This window comes from Humulus lupulus, chromosome 2 (assembly GCF_963169125.1).
Source record: "Humulus lupulus chromosome 2, drHumLupu1.1, whole genome shotgun sequence".
In the NCBI taxonomy this organism is placed as follows: Eukaryota; Viridiplantae; Streptophyta; class Magnoliopsida; order Rosales; family Cannabaceae; genus Humulus; species Humulus lupulus.
The window spans coordinates 156,176,821-156,192,350 of NC_084794.1; the positions used below are offsets into that span (position 1 = coordinate 156,176,821).

At 39.1% G+C, this 15,530-nt stretch overlaps 1 long non-coding RNA gene across 3 annotated transcripts; it reads left to right on the forward strand.

The window, feature by feature from the left end:
- The first annotated feature begins 5,925 nt into the window (after positions 1 to 5,925).
- On the forward strand, positions 5,926 to 11,303 carry LOC133816372 (uncharacterized). 3 transcript variants are annotated; one of them, XR_009885192.1, is made up of 5 exons: positions 5,926 to 6,003; positions 9,139 to 9,191; positions 9,854 to 10,076; positions 10,658 to 10,942; positions 11,024 to 11,303. It is a non-coding gene; the product is annotated as an uncharacterized LOC133816372 (long non-coding RNA). The 3 variants fall into 3 exon arrangements; XR_009885190.1 differs by lacking the exon at positions 5,926 to 6,003 and adding an exon at positions 7,031 to 7,304; XR_009885191.1 differs by lacking the exon at positions 5,926 to 6,003 and adding an exon at positions 7,035 to 7,304 and having other exon boundaries at positions 10,811 to 10,942.
- Positions 11,304 to 15,530: the final 4,227 nt, after the last annotated feature.

The following is a 15,530-nucleotide window of genomic DNA, read 5'->3' on the forward strand; positions in this document are numbered from 1 at the left end:
ATCCTGCAACTGCACATCCACCAACTGACCCTCCTTGATCCGCTCCAACAGGGTCGACTGCAAAGTGATATTGGCTAACTAGCCTACCACCAGTTCTATCCTTGCCCTAACCATCTCATCAGCCAACTCTCTCGAGATCTGAATGGAACTATACAACTGTCCTGGGCCCCTCCGGCTCAATGCATCTGCCACCACGTTGGCATTCCCAGGGTGATAAAGGATATCAAAGTCATAATCCTTAACCAACTCTAACCAACGTCTCTGCCTCATATTCAGATCCTTCTGCGTGAAGAAATACTTCAGACTCTTATGATCAGTGTAGATCTCGCACTTCTCTCCATACAAGTAATGACGCCACACCTTCAATGCAAACACAACCGCTGCTAACTCCAAATCATGAGTCGGATACCTCTGCTCATACTCCTTCAGCTGTCGAGAAGCATAGGCTATAACTTTCTCATTCTGCATTAGCACACAACCTAAACCCAACCTCGATGCATCACAGTAGACCACGAACTTCCCTTCCTCCAAAGGAAGACTCAACACAGGCGCAGAAATAAGTCATCGCTTCAATTCCTGGAAGCTGTTCTCACACTTCTCTGACCAGACAAATTTCTGATTCTTTCTTGTCAACCCTGTCATTGGCGAAGAGATCTTCGAGAACCCCTCTACAAACCGTCTATAGTAGCCAGCCAATCCAAGGAAACTCCGCACCTCCGAGGCATTCCTCGGCCTCGGCCAATCTCTAACTGCTTCCACCTTGGACGGATCCACCTTAATCCCTTCTGCCTCGACTATATGTCCAAGAAAGGTCACCTCTGGTAGCCAGAACTCACATTTCTTAAACTTAGCGTACAACTGATGCTCCCTTAATCTCTGCAAAACCTGTCAAAGGTGCTGCTCATGCTCTGCCTCTGAACTGGAGTATACTAAAATGTCGTCGATGAAGACGATAACGAACTGGTCCAAAAATTCCTTGAACACCCTATTCATCATATCCATAAAAGCTGCTGGGGCATTGGTCAAACCAAAAGACATGACCAAGAACTCATAATGCCCATAACGTGTCCAGAAAGTCATCTTTGGTATATCCTCATCCTTGATCCTCAGCTGGTGATAACCAGATCGAAGATCAATATTTGAGAACACAGTCTTACCTTGCAGCTGATCGAACAAGTCATCAATCCTTGGTAGAGGATACTTATTCTTAATGGTCAACTTGTTCAACTCTCTGTAATCGATGCACATCCTCAAAGTCCCGTCCTTCTTCTTAACAAACAACACCGGCGCGCCCCATGGAGAGTAGCTAGGCCTGATGAATCCCAAATCCAAAAGTTCTTGCAGCTGTATCTTCAACTCTTTCAGTTCTGCTAGTGCCATCCTGTATGGTGTCCTAGATACTGGCTCTGTCCCCGGTGCCAACTCAATCTAAAATTGTATCTCCCTACGCTGCGGCAACCCTGGTAAATCCTCAGGGAAGACATCTAGAAACTCACACACCAATCTGGTCTCACCCGGCCCTGCCGGCGTAACCCTGGTAGTATCCACCACACTAGCCAGAAAACCTATGCATCCCCCTGCAACAGGTCCCTGGCTCTCAATGCTGAAATCATAGGTATGTGGGGTCCAGACACCGCACCCACAAAGACAAAAGGGTCCTCACCCCCGAGCTCAAAAGTAACCATCTTCTTCCTACAATCAATTGTAGCCCCATACCTAGCCATCCAATCCATACCTAAAATCATATCAAAGTCTCCCAAATCTAATTCAATCAAATCCACCGAAAGTTCTCTACCTTCAACCATCACTGGCAGTGCCCTAATCCACCTCCTAGAGACTACCAGCTCCCCTGTAGGTAACAAAGTCCCAAACCCCGCAGTCCGATACTCACTAGGTCTACACAGTCTATCGATCACTCTACTAGAAACAAAAGAGTGTGTAGCACCAGAATCAATCAATACTGTAAAAGGAGAGCCAGCACTAGAAAGTTGATCTGTCACTACTGAGGGACTAGCCTCAGCCTCCGCCTGAGTCAAGGTGAATACTCGAGCTGGAGTCAAGCTATCCACCTTTCCCGCTTCACCTTTCTTCACTGTTGGGCAGTCTTTCCTAAGATGCCCCACTGCTCCACAAACAAAACATGCCTTGGCCCGACACTCACCCAGATGGCGTCTTCTACACCTCAGGCACTCTGGATAGGTCCGCCATGCCTCACCGCCACCCTGACGGCCACCCTGACCACCCCGACCCCTCCTATCAGAACCAGGAGCGGCTGAAGTGTCAGGAGTCTTCCTCTTGAAGTCACTGGGGCCTCCGCCCCTACCTGTCCCAAAATAAGGAGGCACTGCCTTGCGGCCCTCACGCCTCACTGCACTCTCCTTCCATATCTTGTTCTTCGCTTCCTTTGCAGTAAGAGCCCTCTCAACGGCCTGGGCATAAGTTGTTCCTCCAGGTACCGTTGTGATCCTAACATCCCGGGCTATCATAGCTTTAAGCCCCCTGACAAATCGATCTTCCCTAGCAGCATCAGTAGGCACAAGATCTGGTGCGAACTTCACAAGCCTATCAAATTTCAGGGCATACTCAGTAACAGTCATACTGCCCTGTACCAAACTTACAAACTCATTGACTTTTGCTGCCCTAACAACAATGTTGTAGTACTTCTGGCCAAACAAATCCTTGAAGCCTTCCCAAGTCAGTGTAGCAACGTCTCTGGTCTGCGATGCCACCTCCCACCAAATACAGGCATCCTCCCTCAACATATAAGTGGCATAGGCCACTCTATCCTGTCCCTCAATTCTCATAAAATCTAGAATCACTGTAATCATGGTTAGCCACTGCTCGGCTTTCAGCGGATCCGGTCCTCCCTCAAAGACCGGGGGTTGCTGCTTCCTAAACTGCTCGTATAACGGTTCCCACTTGTTAACAACCTCCCCAGGCTGCACAGCTGGTACCACTGCAGGTGGTAAAGAAGGGGCAGCACTCCCTGATGGAGCCTGCTGCTGCAGAATACGAATCAACTCATCTGGGCTCTGTAATCGAGCCTGCATCTCAGCCATTAACTGTTGCCAGTTCTCAAGGACTGGCGGAGGTGTCTGGCCCTGGTCATTGCCCCTGGTCCCGGACCCAGTGCCGACTAGTCGTGAAGATTTCCTTGGACGCATAGCTATCCAAGTCAATCTGCAAATATCGACTCAGCAGTCAGACCACAACGACAGGGTAAAAGCTTCTCCAAAACTCAACAATAGAACATAATCAATCTCAGGTAACCAACACATATAAGCATCCATGCACCATAAACAATTAGTCATTCATATTCTCATTTACATGCACTGCAATGTTAATAAACATGCCTCAATATTTTCACACAGCAGTCAAGGGCCAGGCCCTATCAGTATCTCACGCTTCCTAACAATTCAATGAATATCACATACATAACTCATCTCAGGCACATAAGCACATATATACACATTACCAAACCCTGACTTGAGCTTGTCTCCAGCAGCGAATGTACATATCCAGGCTGTCTTTAGGAACCCTTAAACCTAGGATTCTCTGATACCAAGTTGTAACGCCCTGGATAGCCAAGACCGTTATATTGTGTACTTATAAAGGTGCAAGACTCGCTAATCAAGTCATTAATTTGAAATTGTGTCGCTAAACATGTAAGAGCTAGGGTTTAAAAGGTTTTGGACTCAAAAGACTCATTTAGCATATATTAACTGAAGTAACATGGGATCCCATACAAAAACGGAGTTAAAGAAAGTTTACAGACTCCCAAAAATACATAAAGAACCACTAGCCATACTAAGGCCAAAACAGACAGTCTTCAGGTTCCAAGTCCTTGTCTAGATCTCAACTGTGGCGGCCGAGCACCTGGCTATGTACATTCTGCTCGCTGAGCTCTCCAGTCAGGGCTGATCTAACTTGCCCTTGCCTTTACCTGCACCACGTAGCACCTGTGAGCCAAGGCCCAGCAAGAAAACATCACAGATAACTCAAACAACAACAGCAGACAAATAACTCAGTAAGCATGTATACTCATCAAATATTCCACAACAGATAATCAGCATACACAATTCAATCCAAGACACATACTATCTCATATAACATCCATTTCACATATTACTCAGGGCCGACGACTTAGGCCGCACCCTCTGTTTAACCCACTGACTCTGGCCCGCTTAAACCAAGCTCAGTGCATATTAAGCTGTCCTCGGATACTAGTGTCCGAGTCGCGCCCTGTACGCTAGTGAGACCCTTGGCACCCTTAGGCCGCTGGTTCACTAAATGGCTTGCATGGCATAATACCATCTTTTCAAGCATCTACAATAGGGAGCCCTTAGTCCCGTCAGATATATTCAACCAGGTGTAGTTTTCTTACCCTTAGTCTGTACGGTTATCAAAATACGAGCAACGCCCCTCAAGCACGATTCGTTCCCGAGCCTAAGCTTTTATCACCTAGCCACAACCAAAGCATAGGGTTTCATAAATAATCAAATATAACTTCCCAATTACAAAACTAACTCCCGGGACTCCTAATTCCACCAAGAACAGTGGTGAAACCAAACCCGAGCACCCAAGACCACTCTCTCATGCCTAAAACCCTCAAAATCCCAAGTGTACAACCAAGGGTTGCGGCCCCCAAAGCCTAGCCACGACCCTTCCTCAAGACAGAGCCTATCCCCTCACTGAACAACACACACGCCGCGGCCCTTGCCTTGGGCGCCGAAGCGGGCCCCCTTGGCCGAGCCCCCTTTGCTTCCTTGCATGCTAGGGTCGCAGCGCTCTAGAACAGAGCCGCGGCCCTCCCCTTCGAACCCAGATTTTTCACCATTCTAAAGCTCAAAACCTCACCTTAAACCATCCCAAAACTCCCCAACTCTTAACTAATTAATTCCCAACCTCTTTAACATGATCTAAACAGCATAACTCCCAAAAAAACACAGCCTGACACACTCCAATCTCTTCCTTTCAATTTCTGAAACCCAAATGCTAAAACACACATAAACCAGCCACCAAACTAAATCTAAAACCTCTAAACTTGGAGTTAGAACTCACCTTTGCTGTAGAACCACTTCACCAAGTTGTAGCCAAGCTAGGTCCCCAAGTTCCCTTCTCTAATTCTGCCTTAAAACACCAAAGGTATACTGGTTTCAACACTTAACCAAAAATCCAACTAGAGCTCAGAATTCAACCACAGAAAAGATGTTTAGATGCTTACCTTAATCCATGTTCTAGTGCTTGACAAACCCCTGAGCTAGACCTTCAATTCCTCACCTCAAATCCCAGAATTCCAGCTTGTTTCCCCTTTGATTTTCTATGTTTTTCTCTTCTTGGTTTCCCTTGAACATGTAGGTGAGCTGGGACAAAAAGCTTGGTCGGTTTGTGTTTTTTCTAAAGGCTTCCTTAAGTTTAACTTATCTATAAAGTTAATCCTGAGGCTCGGGGTACCGGAACCGTCCCCGAGGCCAAAATGGTAAAATCCCCCAATATTCCCGCCTAGACATCCTAACCTCAAATATATCTCCGTATATTTATTCTCATGTCCTGATAACCCAATTTACTATCCGCTATCTAATAATATCCCCGACTTCTCCAAAGTCATAACTTAAATCCCATTGTGACTTTTCCCGCTATCTGACCCTAGAATCATCTTGAGTCGTGGTCAACGAACCTCTCCACATAATAATGTGGTTCCCACATATATCACATATCATATTACCACATATTATAATCAATTATCATATAAACATTATTTAACATATAATTACTCATTAAATCACAATTATTCCAGTAATTCCCTCCTGGCACACTAATCAAGGCCCTTAAGCCTTATTAGCGAATTTGGGTCGTTACATCTAACCTCTCGGTGTAGGAGTCTCGACATAGACAACGACGGAACTTGACAGAGACGGCAACAGTGACGGCGACGGGGCTAACGATATCCTTCTCTATCTGCTTTCGTTGTTGCAGGTTCGACTGTTATGTTAATCTACGAAGGTTATGCTCTTATTTTGAATGGATTTACTTGCTTTCACCATTTATTTCTCTGAATTTGGGGACATTGAAACCCTTAATTGATAGCTCAGTATGGACACACACAATTTTTATGTTTTCTCTTAATTTTGACTCTGCCTTTGCTCTTTTTTTTTCTAAAGTTTTGTTGATATTTATTTTTTGTAAGAATGATTTTGGTCACAATGCAGATTTAGTGTTTGGTTTCCGGGAAAAAGTCTTTGGAAAATGGTGGAGAATCAATTTGTTAACATCCTATTTCAGATGTTGTTTGATTTGGAAATGCTGATGTTGTTGACTATTTCAAAATCATGAGTTTAGCTCTATTTGTTAGAGCTTTTTGCTTTTGAGATTTCATGTGCTGGAAGTCTGGTATTGATTTTTTCTTCTTGTTGTTTGGTATGATTTTAGGGAACCAAACTGAGTAGTTGAGGAGTCAAAACTGATCTAGGGTATTGATACATTCGAATTTTAAGCTTTTGTCAGGTATTGAACTAGTGGGAAGTTTTCTTTGTGAAAAATCAGATGTAAATCGAATCCAATTTCTTATCGGATTTCAGCATCTTAATTAAATATCCAATGTTTTCTCGTTCTTTTTTTTTTTTTGGTTATACAAACCCATATCTAAATCGTTTATTTGTATAACTAATTAGTTCAGAAAATTTAATGACACATGGTTCTTGATTGAGTTGTAAGTGGTTGCATTAAAAAGTGTTCAGTTAATTATGTGAAAATAATAATATTCAATAGAAATCCTCAACTACTCATACTAATGGACGAAAAATTCAACATAAATGACTTTTAAACAATATATTATGAATATAACAAATTGACAGGGTGCAATTGTATTGTTGCAACTTTGAATGATCAAACCCCAATTGATGTGTATTTTAGTAATAATAATGTGAGCTTTTGTGGAAAATTTCTACCAAAATAAATTCTCTCATTATTATTGATCAAGAATAATTTTTTGCTTCTTAAGTTCACACTGTTAGACACATACCAATTACTACCTATATATTACTCTGAACATTTCACCTCAATATGAACTTTAGCACCTTGAGTAGAATATTGTCTCTCTTGTCTAAAACTTAAGATAAGAGAGAAAATATACTCATATTCCCTCTATTTGTTAGAGCTTTTTGCTTGAGATTTCATGTGCTGGAAGTCTGGTATTGATTTCTTCTTCTTGTTGTTTGGTATGCTTTTAGGGAACCAAACAGAGTGGTTGAGGAGTCAAAAATGATCTAGGGTATTGACAAATTCGAATTTTAAGCTTTTGTCAGGTATTAGGATATTTATATACTATATATATTTTAGCCCTATTTTTTTAATTGCTTGCATTATTCATTGTAGTACCAGGTTTTCATGAATAAATATGCAAGCATATCATTTCCTAGCTACATCCTCACATGCTTGTCTTGTTTTTTTTTTATAAAAAAAATCTGTTTTGCTTTATATGTAGTACTACAATGATTTCTACCCTCTCAGTCTGAGATCTTCAGTCCTACAAATGTCAAACATGTTAAGACTTAAGAAAGAAAGAAAGAAAATTTGATGTCTTCTCTGTTCCTCTTGGGTATCTTAGAACCTAGATAAGTTGCCCCAGATTCTGAACAAAGTTAATTGTTGTCCTTTAAGCCACTAGCCACAGAAACACAGATGTTGATAGGATTATTTGTGAGAACCTTATCTAGCAAGGTGGTGAGTCCATTACAAATGGATAATGAATGTTTGAGATTACAAATTATGTCATTGATTAGTAGTACTTACTATATCCACCAACCAACCTTATGTTGATGTTTGTATCTCAACTTTATTTTTTTGGGGGGGAATACTTTTAATAATAACGAAAAAAGAAACTGATTTTCTTGTAATTGTTTAGAGCATCTCATTGTTCTCAACTCTACTCCTTAAGGTAGCTAAGGTTGTAGTTCATTAGCATTGCTAGAAGCACATAATTACTTTGATAACTCCAATTTTATAACTCATTAAGCCATAGTCAATTTGGTAACTCCAATACACACATTCCTTGTTACTTGATAGAGTGTTGGATCTTTAAGACACTTTGGGGAAAGTACTACTTTTAGGAATATTTTGCTATGCAACAAAAGAATTGTGTTCTTGGGCAGAATCTAAATTCATGCTGCAGCTGAAATTTCTCATTACTTATTTGTTTGTTTGGTTGTAGCTGTCTTTCTAGTCAATTATTTTTATTTAAATTAAAGTTTATTCCCCATAGTGGAATGCAAAGTTGAATTAGGCACACAATTAAAAAGTGACATGACATGATATCACAATAGGCTTCTAGTTGATTCTGCGTACAAAACTGATTAACCTTATTTATGATTTGAGCAATAGTACTTAGGAAGATAAAATATGTTCCATAATTTAAAATCCTGGATAATAGTGTTTCCTTTTCTTGTTTTTTTCTTTTCTTTTCTTTTTTGGTTGGTGGTGGTGCCCTCCCCACTTTATGTTTTTTTTTCTTTTTTCTTTTGCTGATTGTAACATAGTGGTCTTAATTAGTCCATGTATGGTTTCCTTTACTCTAACCTAGTAGAAAGAAATGCAAACTGAAAACATTGAGAATCCCAACATGAATAGGATCGTTTGGTTTGTGTATCTACTGAAATTTAAATATTGAAAAAGACAAATTGTTCTGAAAGAATGTTGTTGATAGTTGATATATATATAAATCAAGTCTCTAGTTATGATTATATTTGATGGTTTTTATTCTTAGTTTCAATGCTCTATTTGACTAACGTTTTGGATTCTCATAATGCAAACTGCAATTAAATTATTCTGAAAAGAAGCATTTATCCAAATCAAGTCTCTAGTTATGTTACAATTGGTGTCCTCTTTCTAAGTCTCTAGTACCTACCAAGCTATGAAAAAAGGCTTAAAATTAATGGGTATTGCCTATAGGAATATGCAAACCACAAATTTTACATATCTTTATTGTTGGTGAAAGAAATTTTACAATTTTTCTATCCATAATTTTTTTCCAATCAATAATATATATATTGAGATATGTTTAATTAATAAAATTAATTCATATATGAGATAGCAGCAGAAGATAGATTTGACACTTTAATATTTATTTTATGCTTTGTGCAGATAATTGAGCTGGCTCACGAGAAACTCTTACTTTTGTTTGCATTTTGCAAGAGGTATGTCATTTACTTTTGTTTTAATATTATGCAAATGTTAGAGGAGTTTGAATATCTTAAATATTCATCCATAGTGAAGTAAGTTTTGAGATCATTATTATCTGCTGCGGTGATAACGAATGGTTGAGAACTTGTGTCTTAGTGAAGTAGGATCTGAGAAATTTGTGTGTTGCAGCGATATAAGGAAGAATAGCATAGTGTTGTTTGATTTAGTTGAATTGTGTTTGATTTTATTTGCTAGTCTAGTTGCTAGTCTAGTTGAAATGGTGTTTGATTTTATATAGACATATGTAGTATTACTATTTTATAATTGAATTGTGTTTGCTTGATTTGTTTGATTATTGGTACATTAATTAGATTGTTAAAAACATACACTTATAAATATCATTTTCTTTGTACAAGCTAAAAACTACCAATGGTTGGTCAAATAATATGTAGAACCATTTTGAGTTTTTATTTCAATTATGTAGAACAATTTCAAGATTATATTTTAATTATGATAGAACTCTTTCGAGATTACATTTCAATTTATTCTATTGGTTATTTATCTTATTTTCATTTCTACGGTGATATTTGACTCCTCAAGTTGTATATGATGTTTTTATCTTTTGCATTAAATTGTATTATTCATGAATAATTATGTTGTATTGTTATTTAAATAGGTTGACACCCATGGCTAATGAAAGGGATATAAAGCTTTCAAGGATCAAAGAATGAAGAGAGAATGAGTCTCTTGCACCTTTGAAGCACAAGCAAAAGCATAGTCTACAAATCATTAAGGATTCTCCTGAACTTGAAAAGTCAACACATGTCAAGGACAAGCCAAAGAATATACTTCGAATCATTGAGGATTCTCCTGAAATTGAAAAGTTAACGCATGTTAAGGTATCAAGTCCTATGCAATAAGCCTTACTTCGATTTTTTCTCTCTTATGATATACTTAGTTTATACTATTTAATAAAATGAGTTGTACTTGAAATTAAGATGATTTATGATGTAGTCAAATGGTTCATATTTTTCTCTCTGCCTTTAGGAAAGCTCAAAAAGATCATTCCACCTATTAAGCTTTTGTAAGCTACTCTAATTGAATATGGTGTTATATATATTATTTTTCTATATTTTTCTTTCATTATTTGTTTCTTTTACCTATTTCATTCAATATTTGAAGCTCAAACCATAGATGTTTTTCATGATTCTTGAAGCTGCATTTTACTTTTTATGTGATAGTAGAGTATTGTTCTTGTGTATGCTTAATGCCTATATGACAAAATTATATTTTATTATATAATATGATATAGACATAAACTTATCATTATTTTCTTTACTTTATGTGTTGTCTACTAAATTGATGTGTAGTTATTTGATTGTATTATATTTATTGCCTAAAATAATCACAAATAATTGTCTGAAGGAATACTACATAGGAATTTACTTTAAAATTGCATTAAGTTGTCTTCTCTTGACAGTCTATTTTTAAAATTTTAGAGTGTCAAGAATCACACATTTGACTCCGAATGAAAAATATTAGATTGGATTGGTTCTTGTAAAATTATTGCAAAAGGTTATTTTGTTTCGAGCGACCCAAAGGATGACATTCACCATGTTCCTCTTGGGCCTAGTGCTATGAAAGTGGGGTTAGATCTTGTGAGAAAGAATGATGCATTTTTATGGAGACCTTCAGGAGCTATGTCTACTATAGAAGATGCTATAGGTAGTATAATTGCATGACCAGCTGGTAAAGGCATAATTAGGTAATTGACTTTTTTTTATGTACTCTTTTAGTTTACTATTAACTTTAAGTTTAAGCATTAATTATTTAAATTCTTATGTAGTTAAGCAAATCGACCCACAACAAAGACAAGTGCACAATGGATGATGAATTGAAGGATGGAGCAAGTTTCATGGTTTACTTTTTGTGTATCTTGCTATGGCTTTGTTTTTTATTTTTGAAGTAAAAGATGTTCAAGATTATAGAACTTTATTATGTATGCTTTCAAACTTAAGTTAGAACTAAGATCTCATGAAGTAGCCACAGTCATGGTTTGACTTAGCTCTTGTTTAATGTAATACTTATGGTTTATCAATCTATTTAATATTACATTTTGTGATTAATTTTGATATTTTTTTTATCCAAATACAATAATAAAAACCTTTTAATTTAAAAGAAAACTTATAATTATCCTTACACAACAAAATTAAAAATCTATTATCTAGACTAAAATAATAAAATTTTATTACTAGACCTTTAATATGGTATTTATGGTTGTCTTGGATACATATTATAAGTGTAACAAAATGTTATGATTTATATAATATAACAAACTAAAAACGCTATCAAAATAATCAATTATAACAGTTGAAAAGTGTTATGCAAAATTTTTAAGATTAAACTTCAAATTTATAACCATTTACTCTAACTAAATGTTATTATTTTAATATGATAGCAACTAAAAATGTGTTATTGAATACTTTAAGATAACATCGAACATAACATTTAAAAACTGTTATAGAAAAGATGGGACTTTTAATAACAGGGGCTATGTTAGCGTTTTGAGAAGTGTTATGAATACTTCCAGTTAGCAGTTTTTAAGTGTTATGAATACTGTTTTTTCTTGTAGCGGGGCGGCCCGGTAATGTCCATGAGTACTCTTACTCATGGAGACATATGAGTCCCCTCGTGGTCCTCATATGCCCGCCCTACTAGTCCTCCCAACTAGTAGTAGCTCACTTGACGCACCTGCGTCAGGGGGTGGTGGAGAGCTGACACCAGGGGCTCCCCCTACAAAAAGCCTTCTGAGCTTTTAGCCTTCTACCAGGAACATATATGATTTTTGCTTGGGAGACATATTTGGCTTCCAGCTCGCCAATTCTCCGAATCTCCCAAATCCAATCGTACCATTGCGTTCATTGACCCTTCAATATGGAACCTACCAAGTCCTGTCCATTTCCGGGCAATATTGAAGATATTTAGGAAAATGCCACTGCCGTACAAACTAGGCATCAGCATGCTCACCAGCCTGCACCCTCACGTGCGCATCTGACCGAGCGCCATCCTAGCATGTAACATGCCCTCAAGGCCGGCATGTTACACTCTCCCCCACTTTAATTGTCGATGCCCTCATCGACAGACCGCTGGCCAATCTTCCTACCTCGACTCCTAAGCTCACTCCATACTTCTTCCGAATCTTGAGTCTGCACTAGTCCCTCTACCACTGTAGAACCACTAACTTGGTGATGATCTCCCACGTCCACCCTTGGACTTGATCAAGGACCCCATACCACCGTCGCTATTCAAAATTCTCCCATGAAGTAATGCCGCTGCACTCAAATACTCCTTGCACACATGAACTCCTCGGAGTCCATCATGTTGCCCCTCCAGTCAACCAAGTAGCCCTTGGAACACTGACCCCAAAGCCAACATATCTTTTGATTGTTGCTTTCCTGCCAATTTTCCAATGCATACTCTCTTTTTGACAAAGAGGAAATTAAGGTGCACCCCCCTCAGGGTGAGGTTTGCAAACCAACCGTTCCCAACAGCACCTACGAAACATCCTTCCATTGAAGGCATGTCTCTCTTCAATGTGGCACTCATGCCAATTGTAGCCTTTATGCAGTATCTAGTGCATCCTTGCACAGAGACTTCATGAAGTAGTCTCTCAGACTTTTGGCCCTCCGGCCTTACTGCATACCCATGGCTTGATGCGAAATGGCCACTCCTGACCATAACCATAACTGCTACTCTGAGCTTCTACAATGTGGTCAATGATCTGACATCATTCGAAACCACTGCATTGCCTTCTGGCTCATGCTCATGCTGACTCTCAGCATCGTGCCTCAAGTTCTGCCCCCAAATCAACCTTGCCTAATTCTAGACGACCTGTTGAATCTTGATCAACTTGACTGCACTTTACCTTACCCTTGAGGTCTGAAGTTGTCCCAATCCGCTATCTCCCTTCGATATATGTTCTCAGAATCATTCGGCTTGTGTTCCCATAAACATGTGTCCCCATAAAACACTAAGCATGTCCCATAATATGCTTCAAAACCTGCCCAATCTTGGTCTCAGCCTACACCCATGCATACTGTCTATCTGCAGTTTCAACTGGTCACCTGACCTACTTGCATGAGTCATGCATGTCTTCGCACTATACAACCCATCTGTTGTTGTGTTTCTCTCTAGATTCACACACCAAAACTGAACAAGTACCCTGATCCTTCGAACATATGAATTAGTGGGCTCCCGCACTTCAACTTGGGAATAACTTCTCTTCTCGAGGTGTACCACTCAAGGTATAGCTCACAAGCTAACCGCTTTTCTTGTGCAGTCCCTCGTTCCATTTATCACTTTTGAAGATGATGTTGAACTAATGTCTCGGCCATTCTGACTCTTCGCTTCTCGACATCTCTATGTTGCCTTAGTACCTGAGTCCTGTTGACTTTTCACCTTAGGCAAATGTTGCACTGATGTTACCTTAGTACTTGAGTCTTGACGAATTTCATCCTAGGTAACTGGCTCTGTCTCTGAGTCTCCCTGACTTTACATTCTAAACAACTAATGATCTCCATGATAACTCATGTCGATGCTTTTGTAATGGAACATTGGTCTGCTATTTGGATGTTTGAACCATGAAGGTTTCTCCCCCACTTCAATTGTTGGCGTCCTCAACAACTTGCACACACGCAAGAATTCGTGCAGCACCATTGTTGATTCCCCTATGCGTGAGCTCTCCACATAGCTATCCATCTTCTACATACTAGCATCTCGCCCCTCCGGGCAGCTTCTCTAGGCTTCTATGGTCACTAAGTCCCGATAGCAAGGCCCTCCAGCCCACATTTGAACTCAAGCCCCATCTCTGCCTCCTTAAGCCTTCTTGTAGTACTAAGTTTCCTTGACGCGGCTCTCTAGCACTCCAGAAACTCTAGTACTAATCTGACCACTGTGCGCGGTCTACTCGGCCCTGCTGGCCTTTGATGCATATATTCCACAACTCAGCATCTCCCACGATGCCACAGTGTTGCCCACACCAGTTAATCACTGTGAGGCAACACGTTCCACTCAATTGTCTCGGCGCCTCCCTTCTTGGGCGAAACAAGATAACATTGTAGAGTCCAAGAACTTTACTTAGCTAGTTAGATAGTAGTATTATAGTATTTATAGTATTATCTTTATGACTGTGGATTTATGGTTCAGACCGGGAATTATTTGGACACTCATAGTAGTACTTGTAGATTTTCTAAGTTTAACCTATAGTTTAAGAATATTAATGTTAACCTAAGGTTTGATTAATATGGCTGATATTAAGGATAATATTTATTATACTATAAGGTTTAGATAAGAACCAATAGGATTTTAAGCACATGTTATGAATGGGTGATTAAGGATTAAGTATTTTGAGGATTAAATTTAATAAAGGTAAAGTTTCAATGCTCTAAGGTCAGTCAGCAGCTTTGAATACGTTTAAGGGCTTAGTCAAGGTTGTTTACTCAATTTGAATTAAGCTAAAAATGTGTAATTTTGTGTTTAAATAATCAGCGAATGCCGATATATCGCAGCTATAGGGGGCGATATATCGCAGCACGTAGATACGGAAAACACGAAACGATGCACGACTGCCTCGGGCATACTGGCCCAGGCGATATATCGCCTACAGGGGGCGATATATCGCCTCCTTCAGCTTATTTTGAAAGTTTTTGAATTTGTTTTCCATTCAGCCATTCAACCTTTTGATAAGTCCAGCACCTTTTTGAACGAGTCTTCAGCCTTTGCTGAATGATTATTCAAATTATTTTCACCTAACAAGCCATTATTTTTATTCAAGTTAAATTAAGATCCTTTCATTCCTAAACTCTATAAATAGGACCTAGTACCCAGCCATTATTCACCTTTTTCTCTAAGTTCAGAGGCTACAAGTTGCTAGGTGAATGTGAGAGTGTAAACACTTGGGTGGGGAAATCATAAGCTTGATCATCATAAGCTTATCAAACACTTGGGGAAGTAAGGTTTCATAGTATTTCGGTTCGAGGTTTAGATTGGTCTACAAGTCTTCAAGGTATTTCTACACCTTAGTTCATTGGTATTATTTTATTTTAAGTTCTCATAGTCTTCTACTCAGCCTCTAACCTTAATCTTTATTTTGGTTAGGAAATCTAAGTTCTTGAGCAAAAAGGTTTTGGTAAGTATTTTTCTCAATGGTTTAGTCCTTCCATTTCCTTTCATTTCTCTTCTTCTCTATACTCACTCTTTTTCAAATGGTTCTTAGGAGTGTTCCAAAGTCCCACCTCTGTCCTCTTATCCCGGTATTTTTGGTAAGGAAAATAGGATATAAATTCATGTGTTAT